Here is a 22,877-nt window from a genome sequence, read left to right as displayed (position 1 = left end):
CGGAACGGAAGAGGACTTAAATCAGAGAGAAAAAAAACCCCTCAGATATGGAACAACAGATCTGTGAAAAACGAACCGCAAAACAACAATGTTCGTGTGCATGAGCCCTAAGTGTGGAGCCACTGAAAATGACGACACCCAAGCGTCCGTCTAGGCCTTATGCAGGAGGGAGGACAGGGTGCGAGGAAACCAGACTGTCCGGCATAAAAGTCAACATCTGGGTATTCTAGCAACAACACCACCTGCCACGCTGAAAACCCTCTCTGATATAACACAGGAGTCTGGACAAGACATTACAGACAGAGCAAACTGGGCCACTTCCGGACACTGTTCCAATTTGGTCGCCCCATAAGTCCATGCGGTCAGGAAACATGGTAAGTGCCGGAGAAAGGCGACAGTCCATGTAGGACTGAACCTGGTTGATAAGGCGGTATGAAAAAACTGCTCCATCATGTTCATGAGACTGAACTGACTGTTACTGCTTCTGCTGCTTGTGGTAGTGGAGTTGGGGGGAGGTGGGTAAATCTGCGGGGCCTGAAGAGGGGCCTCCCAGTCAGACATGTGGGCAGAAAGAGTCTGCTTGTCAAAAGCTGCAGCAAGCTGCATACACAGTGTGTCCTGATAATACAGCAATTTGGGAGCAGTTTGCTTTGACGGAGAGGGTATTAAATATGGCTGTCCAGCAATAATCAGATTTTTCTCCATCGTGTCTTCTGGCACTGTGAGGAAAAACTGCCAGATTGGAGATACTCACACAGAGCTAGCCGCAACCGAACTTGGCTTACTTAGGTCTAGCACATTTTGTGCCTGTGCCCACAGTTTCAGCAGCATCACCAGATTCCAAACTGAACATAATAGAAGCAGGTCCTAGGTCCTGTCCAACACACAATCACCATGAGAGTCCTCAATGTCCGTGCCACTTTTATCAGTCTGTGATACATATGTCATTGTGGGCTCCTTGCCCCCCCTCCCGATAACCTGCACTGTATTTGTCCCAAGCACCACTGTTGCTACCGCTGCCCCTACAGCCAACACCACAAGTGCCAGTACTACTACTACCATAAACACAGCTATTCATGGGGTCCCCCACCTCCCCCTGAACCTGCTTATTGCAGTTCAAACACTGTTCTCACACAACTTGTGAACAACATGGAGACTCCCTTGAGTATTTTCCATGGCACATGGGGATTTGTTCCAATTTCTTAAGAAAAAGTAAGGCACCCTTTAGGAGGGATCAGTGAAGACAGAGATGATGCAAGTAAAAAGCTTTTCTGGAGCTGCAAGAAGGAGGAGCAGGAGGAATACTGTGAACCCTGGCCCTGAGGCAGTGTCAGAATAAGAGGTGACATCCACATCATCCTGCTGTGACTGAGAGGAGGAATGAACCACCCAGTTCAGTCTCATCCTTTTTCTTCTCAATAATAATGTGGAAGAGCGGAAGCAAGGAAGAACTGTGTCCTACTACTACTACTGGCTGGATGTAAGCTTGGTGCTGCTGCTACTGCTGTTTGCACTACCCACATTCTGATTCTTGAATGATGAGGCAGAGGTCTCTAGTTTTCCATTTTTCTGTTTATCAGACATTTTATTATGAGCCCTTTAAAAAAAAGTCATAGGTTTGCTACACAGATTTTTAAATGGTACTAGCAAAATTGCAATAGTTTTTTCTGTAATTTAAAGACAGATGCCCAAATAAATGTCCCTAACCTACTGCAAAGACAATACACACTGGTATTAACAATTTACAGTGGTAATACAATGTGCGGAATGCCTGTTATATTAATGTAGTTAATATAGTACAAGACATTCACTAATAATGCATGGTATCTTGACACAATACAATGTATTAATGGGTAACTGGTTCTTGTTTGAAAAAGGCTGTTTAGGCTGTATTCTGCTTATGGCAATCAAGTGAAGATTTATTAGCATCAAAAAGTGAGTGCTGATCCACTTCTTCTAATTGGGTAACTGGTATATAAATGCTGTTATTTCTCACTACATTCAGTAATAATGCACAGTAATCTTGAAGCAATAAAATGCGTTAAAGGGTAACTGGTATATAAATAGGTCCTATGTATGACTGCTTACAAAAGCGAGAAATCACAAAATCCTCGGCTACTTTGGAAGAATCTAATAAGTAGCCTGTAGCCAGACCACACTGAGACCACTAGACCTTGGTTAATCTGGATACCTACAGATTCATCCCAAAATACTGGTGGATTATCAGCATTTGGGGTTTTGAGCATTTTTCTGCCGTTTAAGACCACTCTATTTAGTTAGTTTGTATATATGATTTAGTATTATGAGCCAAGCTCTGGTGCACCTGTGCGGCCTGCATCTCCTTAGTCAGTGATAAGTGGGACTCACAGCTTCCTTCCTCCTCCCATTGTATGAGTGATTTCACGCTGGAGGCAACCTGGGAGTTGTTTGCTGTGTGTCGGACTTCATGCCCCTGTAATTGCCCATACGGCCCCTGTAACTGCCCACTGGCACAGGTAGGTTAGCCTTACGTCCCGTACCACTATGAGAGACCTTGACGAGGTGCGCGGGCTTCGGCATGTTCTTGATATAAGACTATATTGGTGAAAGTCTCTTTTTTTTTTTTATCAGAGTGGTTTAGCCATATATTGTCAATTGCATTTACCATTGTAGTGCACCAATTTTTGTAATGTTTTGTTGTATATAATCCATCACATCCGCACATTGGGCTATCCTAAAAAATTTTGGATGTCCATTTGGTACATTGGTCCTCTGTAGGCATCCTCCATTGTATGCATTTTTGCTGGGGATTGCTGTTAGCAACAGACCACGTGTGCAGGATTTGTTCCCCCAGTTAGAAATGCACAACAGCATTTGGGGTTTTGAGCATTTTCTGATTTTAAGACCTGTGTAGGATGTCTTTGTGGCACATGTGGTCTGTTGCTGTCATCCTCCATTGTATGCATTTTTGCTGGGGATTACTGTTAGCAACGGATCACATGTGCAGGATTTGCTCCCTCATCTATAAATGCGCAACAGCATTTGGGGTTTTGAGCATTTTTCTGCTGTTTGAGACCACTCAATTTAGTTAGTTAGTTAGTTTGTTTGGATTATCCGCCCACCAGAATTTCATGTGCACTTTAAGCCAACACCTCACTCCAATATCCTATCAGATGATAGATGTGATCTTTATACCATGATAGAGTGATAGCAGTACCCCGATAGTATTTTCTTTTAGAATAAATAGTAAGGCCTCTTTCACACGGGCGAGATTTCCGCGCATGCACCCGCACTGAATCCGGACCCATTCATTTCTATGGGGCTGTGTACATGAGCGTTGTTTTTCACGCATCACTTGTGAGTTGCGTCAAAATCGCAGCATGCTCTATTTTGTAAGTTTTTCACGCAACGCAGGCCCCATAGAAATGAATGGCAATGCGTGAAAAACGCAGTGCATCCGGATGCACTGCATTCCGTTGTAAACGCAAGTAACTAAGCAACAGTGAATGGATTGAAGACAGGAAGTTCAGTTTCTCAGTGGCTGGCTTCAGACTGTGTAATGACAAACGTGTGCTTTGAGAGTCTCCTGCCCTTGCGTAATGATTTAAGCATCTTCAAAGGCTCAAAACCTATGGATGTTGAGAGGCTCATTGGCCTCGTGCAGGAGTGGCCCTGCATTTGGGACAACCGTTCGTGGGAATACCAAGACCGCTCTATTAAGGACGCCACATGGGTGCAAGTAGCCCAGGAGGTCTTTTCGGCAATATGGGAGCAAAGTAAAGGCCAAAGTCGACAGAGGTTAGGTAAGTGGCCAATCTAAACATGTGTGATCTACGCTGTCCTCCCTAGCATAGCACATGTCATACGCTGTCCTTTGGTATTGTATTGTTTGGAAAATGTTTCTTTCTTGTAGGTTTTTAACAAAGTTGATGAAGTCAAGAACCACTGGCGGAGCTGCCGGGACCAATTCCGGAAGGAGCTAATTAAAAGCCGCAGTAGTTAGGTCACTTACAGAGAAAGGCCCTATATGTATCAGGAACAGCTCATGTTCCTGCGTCCGACCATCAATCAGAGTCCGTAAGTTATTATTAAACAATGACCACTACATGTTTATCTATACACACTGTATGTTGACTATGTTGGTACTGTAATATTTTACATTCCGTAAATTAGAGATGTTATATTTGGCGATAACAACAAAGCCGAATCCTCCTTTCTTTTTCCAAAGTAGGTGAGCAACATTCCCAAGGGTAACGTGATAATTTGCTATGACCAGCTATGCCACTTCTAATTTATCTAATGTTTCTACATGACCACATATGTAATATGTTGGTTATTTAAACAGGAGCTGTCACCACTTCTGACATTCCTGTTTGAATAGCTTCATGCATTCCCCATTTCATACCAATTGTGGAGCATCTATTCTTATGAATCTATGTAGTGTCGTCCCTTTATTATTCCTGCTAGAATTTATAATTAAAATGATATTAGCCTTCAATAAGGGTACAGAGGGGTACTAATAAGTTGGGGGTGGTTACCTGCACTCATAAACATGGCAGCAGTGATTGGATCTAATAATGAGTCTGTGCAGGTAGACCCCCCCCCCCCCCCCCCAACTGTTTACAACCCCTCTGTCCCCTTTTATTGAAGGCTAATATCAATTAAATTATATTTTGTAGCAGGAATAATAAAGGAACGACACTACCAGGGGCGTTCATAGAAATCACTTGGCCCCATAGCAAGAATCTAAATTGGGCCCCCATTCCCCTTTTATAGCCCCTCCCACTACCCATTCCAGGCCTCTCTCTTTGTTCCATGAACTATGTTCGCTGCTGCGTTTTATAATTTATGCATCAGGGCCGGATTGGGATTACAAAACAGGCCTGGCACACAAAAGAGGTATAATAGATGCAGTGTGTACAGATGTATAGTGTATACAGCAGTGTACTGATATGTGAGGAACATGGTATAATATATGCAGTGTGTACAGGTATATAGTATATACAGAAGTGTATTGATATGTGCAGTACAGGGTATATTATATGCAGTCTGTACAGGTATATAGTATATACAGTAGTGTAATGTGAGGTACGAGGTATAATAGATGCAGTGTGTACAGATATATTTATATATAGCAGTGTACTGATATGTGAGGTACTAGGTATCATAGATGCAGTGTGTACAGGTATATAGTAAATATAGCAGTGTACTGATATGTGAGGTATAAATTACAGCTCGTACCTCACATATCAATCCAATACTGTATATACAATATACCTATACACACTTCATCTATTATACCTCGTACCTAACATATCAGTACACTGCTGTATATACAACATATCTATACACACTGCATATATTATACCTCGTACCTCACATATCAGTACACTGCAATATATATTATATATCTGTATATATTGCATCTATAATACTGTTTAATATATATATAGATGTGAGGCATACAAGGTATAATACTGTAGATGCATTGTTTATAGAAATATGTCGTCAGTTATGCATTATGGTCACTGTGTGGGAGGTACATGAGGTAGTGGTCACTGTACCTGTCTGAAGTATTATACATTGGTGTGCAATCAGTAAAAACAGGGCATGGGGGGGGGGGGGGGGTAAATGACAAGAAGTGGAGGACCTCCTCTTACCACTCCATTCCAGTCTGCATGGATCAATGCAGAGCTGATTGTGAACTTCTAATACTTACTGTTAGGGGTTGAAGGACCTGTGATGATGTCATCACAGGTCCTGGCAGATGTACCTTTCAAACCTAGGAACTACACCATTTTTGGTGCAGTTCCTTTGCTAGATACTGCAGGACCTGTGATGCTGAAGATGATGTCATCACAGGTCCTGGCAGATGCACTGTTCTAACCTGGGATCTACACTTTACACTGTGCAGTTCCCTTACAGGACCTGTGATGACATCATCAAAGGTCCTTTAGCTTTAGAAAGATAGACCGTAGCAATTAGGGGGCGGGGCCTCTCCTCCACTGCGGGCCCCTCTTCCTCACGGGCCCCATAGCAGCTGCGTGGTCTGCCTATATGGTTGGTACGCCACTGGACACTACATAGATTCATAAGAATAGATGCTCCAGAATTGTTATGAAATAGGGAATGCATGAAGCTATTTAACAGGATTGTCAGAAGTGGTGACAGGTCCTGTTTACTGTAGTACTATGTGGTAAATGTATTTTATATATGGTAGTAGGATGTAACGTGACTAATTTAATTACAACAGTGTGTTGATATATTAATAATTTTTAAAAAATGTTTATTGTTAGAACGGAGGACAACCTTGAAGAGGAAGGTGATGAGTCTGCACCATAGCACTCAAGCACCTGTGAGGAGGACACTACATCTGGCCCACCTGCAGAAAGTGTGGAGACATCCACATCAACAGCCACGCATGGTACTACCTCTGGACAGGGTCCCCCCCCACTTTGTCAATAAGCAGCAGACCCAGAAGACGCCCCATGCAGGAGGACCATTTGGACCATTTTGCCAAAAGTCTGGCGCATCATTTGAGGAGTGTGCCACCACACCTTTTGCTGAGAACTGAGGCGGCTATCGGCATTGTTGTGGATGCTGCCATTCCTCCTCATGATCCGTCTGACATATTTTTTGGCGTGGAAAATTGGAGAACATATGGGCACATATCTGGGCCCCAGCCAATTTCCCAGGTTCCCCAGGGGCCGCCACAATACCCTACAAGTAGGGATCATTATGGGCCACAAAGTAGGCCATACAGGCAACCGTATGGCGATACTACATATGGCCATCCTGGCCCCTCCGCCTCCCAAGCTGCTACATCACAGCACTCTATCCCTCATTCCCCAAGCACCTACCATGGGTTGCAATTTCAGACTCCGCCAGGTTCACCCAACCGTTATCTTAATTTGTAATTTGTGATGTATATTTTTTGTTAGTTAATATTTTTTTTTAAAGTTTCCTTAAGTACTCAGAGTTTTGTTTTCATTTATTTCCTTGTTTGCGGTCTTTCTTATACACATAAAATAATTAATTTAATTTTTTTAGCACACACTGATAGAACACAATAATTGTACACGTTTCCTATACATTTATAGAACCGAAATACACGTTACTATATAAACATGATTTATAAACCATTTACACACATACGTATGAATTTAGTTGAATTTAAATTATATTAACCAATAGAATGACTTTATTCGACATTTGTCAATTCATTATACATATCTTCCAAATAAACTTCCAAACATTTTAATATCCATTATGCACACAATAGTCTAGACCAGGGATGGCCAACCTGAGGCTCTACAGCTGTTGCAAAACTACAACTCCCAGCATGCCCAGACTGCCTACAGCTACCAGGCTACAGCAGGGCATGGTGGGAGTTGAAGTTTTACAACAGCTGGAGAGCCGCAGGTTGGCCATCCCTGGTCTAGACAATACAGATGTAGTTTAGTGACATGACACATGTAATGATAGTTTTTAGTATTTGATAATAAGGCCAACTACTACTTTCTTAATTATGATGGTGATACTGGCATACATTTAATAATAGTGCTAAAATGTATCTTTACAGTAATGAGGTATTAATACATATTTCACATACCCTCTTTAAAATGTAATTTATTCCTATAAAATTAAAACCTATTACCCAACACACTAACCAACCACACAACCAAAACTCGGCCACAAATTTACCTTTCCACTAATATAATGTATGCTTGGGGTTTTGATATATGTTGGGAGTAAAGTTCAATGTAGTGGATGGATACGTTTTTTTCTCACGCGCGTGAAAAACGCATGCCATTCGCATGTCACACACGCGGGAAAAACGTGATGCAAAACTGAAGCACTCGCAAGCAAAATCGCACGATTTTCCCTGAACGCACCCTGAACGCATCCGGCCCAAATCCGTGACGCCCGCGTGAAAGAGGCCTAAAAGTTAAGTTTTAGCTTAACAAGGGTAACCCTGTACAAGGACTATTTTTGAGCTTATCAACTCTCTCATTCAGTACATGCTGTTGTTATAGCACAAGGGTGTAAGTAATAATGATACAATACAATGGGTTAACAATTAACTGGTATATAAATGCTGTTATTGCAGCACAATGTGCTCAGTAATGCATGGCATCTTGGTGCAATAAAATGCATTAATCCCTTGATATGCGCAGTACATGTATGGTTGAATGTCTATTTAAAGATGGCGCATGCTTCAGGGTTGAGCAGGCGCCATAGCCACTAAGTACGTACTGTTACTCACAGTAGACCCTTGGGGCTAATTTTTGTGATCAGCAATTATGCCCATTGCAGATATTTAACTCTCAGATGCCAGCTTTCCCCAGGAGCGCTGTGCTCCCAGTGTCTGGAGAACTTTCCTGAGTGGAGATCAGGGAAGTTGTTCATTCTAATAGCCTGGCTGTCTCTAAAGAGTTCTAGGATATTATAGCAGTAGTTGTTATGGAGGCCTGCAGGTGGCAGAAGAAAATGGCAAATCTGTCATACACTGTGGATTGCATTTTCAAGCCCAGTAAGGGGCTTAAACTTTCATTGATGGGCAGCACGGTGGCTCAGTGGTTAGCACTGGTGCCCTGCAGTGCTGGGGTCCTAGGTTCAAATCCGACCAAGGACAACATCTGCATGGAGTTTGTATGTTCTCCCTGTGTTTGCATGGGTTTCCTCCAGTTTCCTCCCACACGCCAAAGACATACTGATAGGGACCTTAGATTGTGAGACTCATTGGGGACAGTTGGATGCTAATGTCTGTAAAGTGCTGCAGAATATAGTAGCACTATATAAGTGCATTAAATAAATAAAAGATAAGTAAAAAAAGTTTTCAAATATAAAACAATTTTATTAATTTTTTTCCTCATAATAAAATAATTAAACAATAAAAAGTAAATATGATATGCAACTTCGCATCCCAAAAAAACCTGAATGATTAAAATATAAACATATTTGTCCCTTATGATGAATAAAGTGGTTGATTTGCAGTTCACTTCACCTCCCCAAATAATAGAATAAAAATGTATACATGCTTCAGAATAGTGTCAATAAAAACTACAGATCGTCTCGCACAAAACAAGGCCTTACACATCTTCATAGGAAATATAAAAACGTTATGGGGGTGAGAATTTTTTTCCATATTATTTTTTCCCATATTTTTTTTCAGTATTAAAACACGTGATAAATTATATAATTGTGGTATTGCTGTAATCATACTGACCTGGAAAATGAAAGAAACTGGTCAGTTTTACTGCATAGGGAACTCTGTACCATTTGAATTATTTTTTCCAGGTTCAGACTACATCATAAGTAATATTAAATAATGTCATTAGAAAGTAACACTCGTCCCACAAAAAACAACTTCCTATAAGGCTATCTAACATTAAAAATGTATGGATCTGGGAAGGCAGGGATTGAAAAACAGAAAACCATTGCATAATGAAGGGGTTAATACTTAACTGGCATATACTGTGCCTTGAACTTTTCTACATTTTTTTTACATTACACCCACAAATTTAAATGTATTTTATTGGGATATTATGTGATAGACCAAAAAAAGTAGCAAGTATGTGTGAACTGAAAAGTAAAAGATACTTGGTGGTTAGCACTGGTGCCTTGCAGCACTGGGGTCCTAGGTTCTATTTATTATTTAACATTCCCCATATGTCTACTTTATGTTGGCATCATTTTGGAAATGTCATTTTATTTTTTTAGGACGTTAGAAGGCTTAGAAGTTTAGAAGCAATTCTTCAAATTTTTAAGAAAAATGCCAAAACCCACTTTATAAGGACCAGTTCAGGTCTGAAGTCACTTTGTGGGGCCTACATAGTGGATACCCCCATAAATGACCCCATTGTAGAAACTACACCCCTCAAGGTATTCAAAACCGATTTTACAAACTTTGTTAACCCTTTAGGCGTTCCACAAGAATTAAAGGAAAATGGAGATCAAATTTTTAAATTTCACTTTTTTGGCAGATTTTCCATTTTAATCAATTTTTTTCTTTAACACATCGATGGTTAACAGCCAAACAAAACTCAATATTTATTACCCAGATTCTGCGGTTTACAGAAACACCCCACATGTGGTCGTAAACTGCTGTATGGGCACACGACAGGGCGCAGAAGGAAAGGAACTCCACATGGTTTTTAGATGCCATGTCCCATTTGAAGCCCCCTGATGCACCCTTACAGTAGAAACTCCCAAGAAGTGACCCCATTTTGGAAACTAGGGGATAAGGTGCCAGTTTTATTAGTACTATTTTTGGGTACATATGATTTTTTGATCATTCATTATAACACTTTATGGGGCAAGGTGACCAAAAAATTGGTTGTTTTAGCACAGTTTCTATTTATTTATTTTTACAGCGTTCACCTGAGGGGTTCAGTCAAGTGACATTATTATAGAGCAGATTGTTACGGACGTGGCGATACCTAATATGTATACTTTTTCTCATTTATTAAAGTTTTACACAATAATAGCATTTTTGAAACAAAAAAATTATGTTTTAATGTGTCCATGTTCTGAGAGCTATAGTTTTTTTATTTTTTGAGAGATTTTCTTATGTAGGGGCTCATTTTTTGCGGGATGAGGTGACGGTTTTATTGGTACCATTTTGTGGGACATACGCGTTTTTGATCACTTGGTGTTGCACCTTTTGTGATGCAAGGTGACAAAAATTGCTTGTTTTGACACAGTTTTTTTTTTTTTTTTTTTACGGTGTTCACCCGAGGGGTTAGGTCATGTGATATTTTTATAGAGCTGGTTTTTACGGACGCGGCAATACCTAATATGTATACTTTTTTTCATTTGTTTCACTTTAACACAATAATAGCATTTTTGAAACCAAAAAAATGATGTTTTAGTGTCTCCATGTTCTAAGAGCTATAGTTTTTTTATTTTTTGAGAGATTTTCTTATGTAGGGGCTCATTTTTTGCGGGATGAGGTGACGGTTTTATTGGTACCATTTTGTGGGACATACGCGTTTTTGATCACTTGGTGTTGCACCTTTTGTGATTCAAGGTGACAAAAATTGCTTGTTTTGACACTGTTTTTTTTATTTATTTTTTACGGTGTTCACCCGAGGGGTTAGGTCATGTGATATTTTTATAGAGCTGGTTTTTACGGACGCGGAAATACTAAATATGTCTATTTTATTTTATTTTTTCTATTTTGAATTTTTTTTTTTTATTCCTTACTTGGGATTTTTTTTTTTTTTTACATGTGAAACTTTTTTTTATTTTATTTTTTCAACCCTTTATTTTATTTTTATTTTATTTTACACTTTTCGTCCCCCATAAGGTCATACAAGACCTCTGGGGGACATTTACTTCACTTTTTATTTTTTTTTACACTGTTGATTTCTCCTGTAACTGGGGCTGACATAGTAGCCCCAGTTACAGGACAAATGCACCCCTATAGAGGCTGTACAGCAGCAATCCTGCGCTGTACAGCCTCACAGCAGGGCTGATCGAGGTCTCTGAGAGACCTCACACAGCTCCTGCACTCTCCGGTCACGGCGGTCACATGCTCTGCAGACACAGCGCTCGGTGAGCGCTGTGTCTGCAGCAATCGTGAAGGCAGGGACACCTGGGCACTGTCCCTGCCTTGTCTTAGGGTTGCCCTGCTGTCACTGACAGCGGGCAACCCGATCAGCAGCTGCACGATTAGCGTGCAGCTGCTATTTCTGACAGGACGTTTTAAAACGTGCTGTCAGAAATAGACGTCCACCCATAGGACGTTTATATCCTATGGGCGGACGTGAGGCGGTTAACAAGGTTCCAAGTAGAGCTTCAACATGCAACAAGAAGAAATGGGAGTGAGACAAAACATTTTTTGAGCATTCAATTTAATGAAAACAACGAATAAACTGAAACAGGCTGTTTTTCAGCTGATCAAAAGTTTAGGACCACACCTCCAAAAAAAACTGAACCCCCCCAAAACAGAAATCCAACCTCCAAACATGAACTCAGTAATGAGTAGCTCCGCCGTTATTGTTTATCACTTCAAAAATTCGTTTCGGCATGCTTGATGCAAGCGTTTCCATGAGGTGAGTGGGAACATTTCTCCAAGTGGTGAAGACGGCTGCACGAAGGCCATCTACTGTCTGGAACTGTTGTCCATTTTTGTAAACTTCCCTTGCCATCCATCCCCAAAGGTTCTCAATTGGATTTAGATCAGGGGAACACGCAGGATGGGCCAAAAGAGTGATGTTATTCTCCTGGAAGAAGTCCCTTGTCCTGCGGGCATTGTGCACTGTAGCGTTGTCCTGTTGAAAAACCCAGTCGTTACCACACAGACGAGGGCCCTCAGTCATGAGGAATGCTCTCGGCAACATCTGGACATAGCCAGCGGCCGTTTGACGCCCCTGCACTTCCTGAAGCTCCATTGTTCCACTGAAGGAAAAAGCACCCCAGACCATTATGGCGCCCCCTCAAGGTTACATTTTTTCTCATCAGAGAATAAAACTTTCTTCCACCTTTGAATGTCCCATGTTTGGTGCTCTCTTGCAAAGTCCAAACGAGCAGTTCTGTGGCGTTCAAGGAGATGAGGTCTTTGAAGACGCGTTTTGTTTTTGAAGTTCTTCAGTCTCAGATGCCGTCTGATGTTTATGGGGCTGCAGTCTGCATCAGTAAGGGGCTTAATTTGGGTCGAGGATTGTCCAGTGTCTTGACGGACAGCCAATTGGATCGTCTGGCTCAGTGCTGATAAAAAAATTTGGGGTCTTCCACTTTACTTTTTTGTTCCATAACCCTCAGGATCATTTAAGAATTTAAGAAATTCCAAATGACTGTCTTACTGCATCCCACCTCAGCAGCGATGGCGCACTGTGAGAGACCCTGCATATGCAGTTCAGCAACCCGACCACGTTCAAAAAGGGAGAGTTTTTTTGCCTTTGCCATCACAACGTGTGACTACCTGACAGAAAATGACAATGAATCCACATCTTTGCACAGATTTGGCCTTTTAAAGGCATGTGGTCCTAAACTTTTGATCAGCTGAAAAACAGCCTGTTTCAGTTTATTCGTTGTTTTCATTAAATTGAATGCTCAAAAAATGTTTTGTCTCACTCCCATTTCTTCTTGTTGCATGTTGAAGTTCTACTTGGAACCTTGTTAAGATCCAGCCATGCTTAATATGATTTTTTGGAATTTTTCAAGTGGTCTTAAACTTTTGATCAGGACTGTAATTGTAATAGCATATAGTAAAAAATTCAGGTTGAAATAAAATAATGGACTTATTTAATACTTTTAAAAAGCTGTCACACCACCCATACATAATCTCCAGAGTAGCTGCGATATGTCTTGTTTTCTACAGCTGTAGCGTTTTTAAGGGCCTTAGAGTGAAGACCTCTGAAATGTGAACAGAACATTTTGATGAAACTTCACACCCAGAACACCATAAAATTGGAAGGTTTCATTGGCATTTTGCTCTTTCCCAGAGCAAAAGTACAGCGAGAAAAAAAGTGAAATGTAACAGAAAGCCAACAAAAAAATAACTTGATTGCCTAAAAGTTTTATATAATGACTTCCCTTTTAGTAACATTACCCAGTCTAGTCTGGTTTAAATCACTTGCTAGATTACAGTGGTGTATGGAGATCCACGTTACCAGAGGAGGTTATAGTAATTCTGCAGTATTACTTATGCTTTTAGCTGCATAGTATAAGAAATGAGGCTGGAAGATGAAATCAGTAGATGTATTTCACATGCTATATATTAAATTCCTTAGTCACACACCCATTTTTATACATTACAGGTGTTAGAGCTAGAGATACAGCTTTCTTCCTTTTTCAAGTGAGCACTGCTTTAAAGACTCCCATCTACCTAAATCTCGAGAAGGAAAATCAGTACCTTCCAGGAAATAGCAGATGAGAACTGTAATGATGTAGATTATAACCTAAATTCAAAATAGTGATACGTGAAATGACTCTATGAGATTAACTGTGTGAATAGGTAATAAATTCTTTTTGTGGGATAACCCCTTCAATGATGCCTAAAAGTAGGATCACATATTACCTTAAATAGAGCAAACATTGACCACTTCCAGACCAGGCCATTTACCCCCTTCCAGACAAACCTTAATTTTGCGAACCTGACATTATGTGGCAACTTTGGAATGCTTTTACTTATCCAAGCCATTATAAGAATGTTTTTTCGTGACACGTTATATAAGTCAGGTTAATGATAAATTTGAGTTAATATGTTTTACCTTTCTTCATAAAAAAACCCCCAAAATTTACCAAAAATTTGAAAAAATTTACTATTTTCTAAATTTAAATCTCTCTGCTTTTATGACAAATAGTGATACCTCATAAAATACTTTCACATTCAACATATTGTATGTCTACTTTATGTTGGCATAATTTTGGCAATGGTATTATTATTTTTTTTTTTTTTAGGCCTTTAGAAGATTTAGAAGTTTAGAAGCAATTTTTGAAATTTTCAAGAAAATTTCCAAAATCAACTTTTTTTTGACGATCAATTCAGTTCTGAAGTCACTTTGAGAAGCTTACATAATCAAAACCACCCATAAATTACCCAATTTTAGAAACTAAATGCCTCAAACTATTTAACACAGATTTTAGAAATGTTGTTAACCCTTTAAGTATTCCACAGCAATATGGAGGTAAAATTTCAAAATTTCATTTTTCGCAGCAAATTTTCCATTTTAATCCATTTCACCTGTAACACATCAAGGTTTAACAGCAAAACAAACCTCAGTATTTATTACCCTGATTCTGAAGTTTACAGAAACACCCCATATGTGATCATAAACCACTGCATGGGCACACAGCAATTTCTTTTTTTTTTTCACGAAAATGGTGCGTTAGGCCCAAACTTTCTTGTTCTCAAGGGATAACAGGGGAATATCACCCCACAATTTGCTACCCATTTTCTCTTGAGTACAGAAATACCCCATTTGTGGCCGTAAACTACTGCTTGCAGAAACGCCAGGGCTCAGGAGGGAAGGAGCTGCATCTAGATTTTCTAACATGGAATTTACTGAAATGGTTTTTAAGAGCCATAACTTTTTTATTTTTTGTTGACTGAGCTATGGGAGGGCTTATTTTTTGTGGCACAAGCTTTAGTTTTTATTGGCACCATTTTGGTGTATATCTCATTTTTTGGGGGTGAGGAGGGCAAAAATTGAAATTCAGTTTTTTTATGAGGTTCACCTTGTGGTATGCAGGCTGGAAACTTCTGCATGTTACACACAGGTGTTTTCTGCTATCAGTAGAACTGAAGACTAATAGTGATGAACGGCAGAGGCTATATTCGAATTCGCGATATTTCACAAATATTTTGTAGAATATTTGTTATATATTCGCGAATTTCGAGAATTCAAGATAATTTTATTGAATGCGATAAATCGGCAATGTAAAAATTGTGTAATGTGAATTCGTAACGCGAAATCCAGGCGTGGGTCACTTTGGCTACATTTTTCAAGCTGGTATAGGTTTCCTGAGACTGGTGAAAATGGTTGGCACGGTAGAACATTAGAATAGCTTTATATGCAGATAGAGTCAAGTGCTCCAATATATTCGCTATTGCGCTAATCGGCAGTGATTAGAATATTTTATCGCACTACGTGCAACTTCACATTTTAGCAGGTCTAACTACAGATTACTGATTTGTGCACTAAGTATTGTTGTGAACTTGACATTGCTTCCTTCTCATTGGCCCACAAGCAAGAAGCAGAGAGGAATCATGTGTTCAGATAGAAAAAAATGCAGAATATTCGATATAACGAATATATAGCACTATATTCTAAATATTCACGAATTCTCGAAGTGGCGATTTTCGCGATAAAAATTCGCTATTCGAATATTCGTGCTCAACACTAAAGACTAATGGCAGATTCTTCTTAGCAATGCTCAGTTAGAATATTGCTAAGAAGACTGCACAATTTTCTAGTACAAAGAAAACACATTTTCCTAATAAAGTGTATAACAAAACTATTTAACATCCCTGCTCCTACACTATATTAAAATAAACTGAAATGACAGTTATACTTTAAAAGAAAATACTAATGGAGACCAACACAGAAATTAAACGCACCTTGTTGAGTGCACATACTGTATATGCACAAATATATTACAAATGGAACCATTGCATATTGCATGAAATAGTTTCTTATTACCTACAGTCTACAACTACCATCTGATGGTGTGTCCCCTAAAAAAAGTAAAATATACATATTTACAAATACCATACTCTACAAAAAGTAAAAATTACATAAAAACTGAAAAAATCTAAACCTCAGATAAATGCTTCTTCAATCTCAACACCTTAAAGGGGTTGTCCGATTTAAACAGTCCTTTTGTAAATTACTTTATATTTCCTTGTGGTCCTGTTTCACCTGCAGTGCTGCGGATTATGTGACCCCCAACGTCATCCACCAGGCTTCTCTCAGCATCTTGCTGCCGGCCGGCTCCTATGAAGAATCACGCATGCGCGATCTCTCACCAGTGCAGAGCAGCCCTGCCAAAACAGCATTCTTGTCACAAGTGATCCGGCCCATAAACCCCCCCACAACCAGACGCACATAGGTAATTCTATGTGCATATAAGAATATATTCATCCATATCTATGTATACATAGATCTATATCTATAAATATATTGCTATATATATAAAAATATATATATACACACATATACACTCACCTAAAGAATTATTAGGAACACCTGTTCTATTTCTCATTAATGCAATTATCTAGTCAACCAATCACATGGCAGTTGCTTCAATGCATTTAGGGGTGTGGTCCTGGTCAAGACAATCTCCTGAACTCCAAACTGAATGTCAGAATGGGAAAGAAAGGTGATTTAAGCAATTTTGAGCGTGGCATGGTTGTTGGTGCCAGACGGCCGGTCTGAGTATTTCACAATCTGCTCAGTTACTGGTATTTTCACGCACAACCATTTCTAGGGTTTACAAAGAATCCAGTATGCGGCAGTCCTGTGGGGAAAAATGCCTTGTGGATGCTAGAGGTCAGAGGAGAATGGGCCGACTGATTCAAGCTGATAGAAGAGCAACGTTGACTGAAATAACCACTCGTTACAACCGAGGTATGCAGCAAAGAATTTGTGAAGCCACAACACGCACAACCTTGAGGCGGATGGGCTACAACAGCAGAAGACCCCACCGGGTACTACTCATCTCCACTACAAATAGGAAAAAGCACAAGCTCACCAAAATTGGACTGTTGAAGACTGGAAAAATGTTGCCTGGTCTGATGAGTCTCGATTTCTGTTGAAACATTCAAATGGTAGAGTCCGAATTTGGCGTAAACAGAATGAGAACACGTATCTATCCTCTTATGGCTACTTCCAGCAGGATAATGCACCATGTCACAAAGCTCGAATCATTTCAAATTGGTTTCTTGAACATGACAACATGACAATGAGTTCACTGTACTAAAATGGCCCCCACAGTCACCAGATCTCAACCCAATAGAGCATCTTTGGGATGTGGTGGAACGGGAGCTTCGTGCCCTGGATGTGCATCCCTCAAATCTCCATCAACTGCAAGATGCTATCCTATCAATATGGGCCAACATTTCTAAAGAATGCTATCAGCACCTTGTTGAATCAATGCCACATAGAATTAAGGCAATTCTGAAGGCAAAAGGGCTGTCTAACACCCGATTAGTATGGTGTTCCTAATAATTCTTTAGGTGAGTGTATATCTAATCTATATATCTATATCTGAATTGTAGGGGGAGGGGCTGGGTAGTTTGCTCACACCCACAAATATATGAGGGAGAGTTCACTGATTGTTGTTTTATGCCCCCACAGCATATAAACAAAGGAGGCATAACAGAACTTTGAAAAGGTGTGGAGTAAAGTTATCTTGTTATTTATGCTGAAAAATGCAAAATTTAAAATACACCTAAATTAGGTGTATCTTTGGCTAGACTGCGGCGCAGGAGCTACTTGCGCCGCAATCTGTGACTTTTCCCCGCTCGCGCCAGATCAAAAAAGTGGGAGTGACATGGGAGGGGAAGGAGCCGGGCCGTCTCATTTATCATTTTCTGTGCCTGCTTTAGGTGTAGAAAATGGTCTAAATGTATAGAAGCTGGCTTACATTTAGACTGGCGCTGGAAGCACTGAAGTTATGTAGAGGCCTGCGCCTCTTCATAACTTCGGCAGATCTGTCCACCAGATATAGGGAGTTGTTAAGACTGGCGTATAAAACTCCAGTCTTGATAAATGACCCACAAAATCTTTGTCAATATTGGTATTTTTTCCCATCTCTCCAAAATAAGAATTAATAAAAGTTAATCAGTAGTTTATTTGCACACCAAAATGGTGCCAATAAAAACTATAACTTGTTTCGTAAGAAACAGGCCCTCATACAGCTACATCGATGGAAAAAATAAAAAAGTTATACCTCTTGGAAGTCAACAATCACAACATGTAAAAAATTGCTTGTGCAATAACAACCAAATCACATGCAGGGGGAAGGGGTTATGGCCCATTAAGAAGGTCACATTATTGCACCAATTATCGAATACTGGTTACTGATAATTGACCGATGTAAATGGTAAACTATTTACATAGGCAATAATTGTAAGTGAATATTCTTACGAACATTTATCCAGTCGATCATCAGCCTATGCAAAAGACCCTTAAAGTTTTTTTTGGGGATATTTATAGTTTTTAACAAATATGCTCATGTAGTTGTTTACCCCTTTTACATGTTCCCCATGCTTTTTTACATTTGGACTCTCTTGTTTATACTATGTTAACAGATCGCTCTGGTTTACATCCTGTATGTAGCACTTCCTGTTGTTGTATACAACCAAACCCCATGATGCACGTCTTCTTTCTCTACCAAAGCTCCACTACCACCCCTAACAACACCCAGCTAGTTTTTAGCTCCTCCCATCCAGTTAGTCGCATATACACTCCCCTGTTCTTGTTTCAGCTTTGACATGCCCATGTACATAACACCACAGTAAAGAAAGAAGGATGAACATGTTTAGGTGACCACAGCCCAGAATAGAGAATTGGAGCAAAAAAGGTTAAAGAAATACATTCCAAAATTACAGCTACCTTCATAAATGATTATCTTAAAGGGTATTGATGAAAACCAGAAACACCCTTTCAGAACAGAAAACCTTAGTAAAAGGTGAGGACATGTACCAAACTAGGTAAAGTCTACATGAAAAGAGAATGTGTCTTGCCAGTTGGTCTATAAGTACTTCTGAATCATATTATGACTTAAGAACTTGCAGATGTGAAATTGCAAGAGGTAGGCATGCAGAGTATATGTTTATAGATATTTCAATGAGAGTTATCCCAAAATTTTCAGTTTAGTATAATTAGCACCTCATTAATCAATTAGTCCAGCTGTTACCAGTGTATAAACATCTGGCTTAGTTCTATGTTAGCTTAAGAATCAAGGCCTATTGAATACATGCAATGAGTCTGAACTTGTGCTGTGTTCAGCCAGCAGATGATGAAATGAATTAACACTCTCAAGCGCCAGTCACATTGTGGTAGCAGTTCTTGGGTCTTTGGACCATTTCTTATGAAAATAAAATGCAGAGGAGGTGGAGGCTGGACTTTTGAAAATCTACATTTAGATACCTACTAATGCATAATGCACTAAATAGGGCTATTGACTTGTGGCTATGGAATACCCAATATAGTTTTTATGATCTACCGTTGGACTTCAAGAATACCTATTAGTCTGATTTACTGGAAAGCTATTGTGTGTATAATTAGGTTTGCATGACTTTAGTGATGTATGAGTCTAACCGTACCACTGTTTACATCCCAAGTTTCTTTGCCAGGTTAGGATGGCTTCCCAAACATTACAGATGTTTGACTTCATTCCAAATCTGTCTCATTGTTTTGAAAATCTTTCATTTTTTTCCCCTCAGAATGACCTCAGGGCTATGAACTGAGGCAGAGTTTTCTAGTTCTGCTAAAACCTGTTGTATCCAATTAAATTCCTTTCAAACTGATTGGATTAGATATAATATTTTTGTACATTTTTTTTTAGCAAACTAAAAAAATAGTCTTTATTATAGTTGCATTGTCTCTACAAATGTAACCAAATGATTCATTGAAATACCCCTTGTATTATTCATCATAGTGTTCCAGAAAGGAACATAGCATGGTATGGTTAGGACAGCAAAAAATTAGAAACACTTGACGCAAAACTAACTCATATGATAATCCAACAAACAGTTGTGTCATAATCCTAATGTATAGTGACATTAAAAATAAAATGTTTGTTGGTTTGAGATGTTTGTTTATCTGGAATACCTTTATGTGGATCTAGTTTCTATCCACAAGACATTTCTTTACTGGAAGGATACTGGTCCATTTATACATTTGATTTACTGTGTGTAGAAAGTATTAAGGATGCATGATAACTAGATGACTCCATGTGAAATCTGCCATTGTTTATTGATTTCATGGTGTACTCAACCTTTATTCTATAGACCAGCTACAACTCTTAACTCTTGATAACAACATAAGGAGTTGGAGGACACAAGTTGAACGCCAATTCTATAGCTTATGTTCTATCAAGTAATGCCAGAATACATGGAATATATTTAAATGGTACTTATTATTTTATACAAATTTGTTAACATGTCATAACTTTTCAGAAGCTTTGTTTAATGGGAGCTTGAATGTTGAGATGATCATGGAGTAAACCAAACGGGAAGGGGTTGTTCAAGTTGGGCAAAAATTAGCTGAAAGCAGTGGGGGGAAATGTGATGAAGCAATATAAGAAATATTATTTACTCTCCTTGCCACCCTCTGTTTACTTGGTTGTAGCAGTGATATGACTGCATTCATAAATTTTCAGTTTTGGATGAATGTGTGCATTAAAGGGGGTTTCCTGGACTTTAATATTCAGGATAGTTCATTAATAGTGCTGCGCGAACCCGAACTGTAAAGTTTGGGTCCGTACTGAACTTTGCGAGTTCGGGTACCCGGACCCGAACCCAAACTTTGCCGGAGAAGTTTCGGGTTCGAGTTCGGTGTTCGGGCATTTAATAAAGCTTGTTGAAAGGCTGCACCCCTAACACAAAAATGTAATACTAAATCTGGCTGTTAATTCTGTGGGTGAACTATAGCGATCTTTTGTGGGTGCAATGCACTATCTTTGCGCCCCTGACACAAAAATATAATTGTTAATCTGTCTGTTAGTTCGGTGGGTGAAATATTCCCATTTTTTGTGTGAGGTACAACTGCTGCGGCTTTCTGCAGTGTGCAGACCGGCAAGGATGGTAGGGATGAAGAGTGGGTGGAAGATGATGTGGAGGATGATGAGGTCCTAGACCCCACATGGAATCAAGGTCATGCGAGTAACGTGTGCAGTTTGGAGGAAGAGGTGTTGGGCACACAGCGCCAGCCGCACAGCGAAAGAGGGAGCAGGGTGCAAAAGCGGAGCAGCCGTCCCCTAGCCAGTATGCCTGCTACTGCCCACCGCACCCAGAGACTGAGCACACCGAAGCCAGCTCCAAGGAGTTCCCTGGCATGGCAGTTCTTCAGACAATGTGCTGACGACAAGACGCGAGTGCAATCAAAGCCTGAAGCGAGGCATAAATGTTCTAAACCTGAGCACCACCTGCATGACCAAGCATCTAAATGCAAAGCATGAGCTGCAATGGAGTAAACACCTCAAAAACCACGAAAGATCTCTGGATTATCCTGCTCCCTCTTCTGCTGCAGTCTTGGCCTCTTCCTCCCCCTCTGGAGAGACAATGGCACCTGCCACCTAGTAAACAGAGGATGTGAAAGCAACGCCATCACCTCCGTCACCATCACCGATCATCTTCACACTGTCCCATGGACAGAGGCGGCTCTTCCATTAGGCCACTTAGGCCACCGCCTAAGGCCTCGCGCTGGTGGGGGCCTCGCTCTAGCTCCCACCAGCACCTGACACCGCCGCAATTTAATTGTCTGCTCCTCCGGACCTAGTTCTAGTTAGGTAAAGACATTAACTTCAGACGAGCCGCCGTGGCCAGGCTGCTCAAGCCCCTCTGCTCTCTGCCTCTTTAAGAGAGCAGAGGCTGCTGGGGCTCAGAGCGTGCCACCGCAGAAGGAACGTCTCTAAATGCAACGGCAGACCCGCCCTGCCCTCAGAGTGCTGCACAGGCAGGGAGAGAAGGAGCGCCAGCTGCCAGGTCCCTGCTCACCTCACCGGCTGTGTCTGTTGTCCGGTGACCTGACCTGACCATTCTGGCTGCCGCCAGCACCGCCCTGAAGACAGTGTCAGTGGTGGTGGACTGTCACTGTGGAGTGTGGACTGGTGCCACTGAACCGAAAAAGAATCCTCCAAGGTGTTCAGGTGTGTGTCCTTGTCCTGCTGGCTGCTGTACCCCCCCCCTCCGAGTCCCCCTCCCTGGCAGTGTGGGGGGCAAATTACTTAATGGGGGCAGTGTGGGGGGCAAATTACTTAATGGGGGCAGTGTGGGGGGCAAATTACTTAATGGGGCAGTGTGGCGGACACATTACTTAATGGGGGCAGTGTGGGGGGCAAATTACTTAATGGGGGCAGTGTGGGGGGCAAATTACTTAATAGGGCAGTGTGGGGGCAAATTACTTAATGGGGCAGTGTGGGGGCAAATTACTTAATGGGGGCAGTGTGGGGGGCAAATTACTTAATGGGGCAGTGTGGGGGACAAATTACTTAATGGGGGCAGTGTGGGGGACAAATTACTTAATGGGGCAGTGTGGTGGACAAATTACTTAATGGGGGCAGTGTGGCGGACAAATTACTTAATGGGGGCAGTGTGGGGGACAAATTACTTAATGGGGGCAGTGTGGGGGACAAATTACTTAATGGGGGCAGTGTGGTGGACAAATTACTTAATGGGGGCAGTGTGGCGGACAAATTACTTAATGGGGGCAGTGTGGCGG

At 40.7% G+C, this 22,877-nt stretch overlaps 1 protein-coding gene across 3 annotated transcripts in view; it reads right to left on the bottom strand.

The window, feature by feature from the left end:
- Positions 1 to 22,877, bottom strand: part of RSPO1 (R-spondin 1) — a 198,772-nt gene that overhangs the window by 131,456 nt on the left and 44,439 nt on the right. The window lies entirely within an intron of this gene.

This window comes from Bufo bufo, chromosome 3, assembly GCF_905171765.1.
Source record: "Bufo bufo chromosome 3, aBufBuf1.1, whole genome shotgun sequence".
In the NCBI taxonomy this organism is placed as follows: Eukaryota; Metazoa; Chordata; class Amphibia; order Anura; family Bufonidae; genus Bufo; species Bufo bufo.
This window is presented reverse-complemented; position numbering and strand designations above follow the sequence as displayed.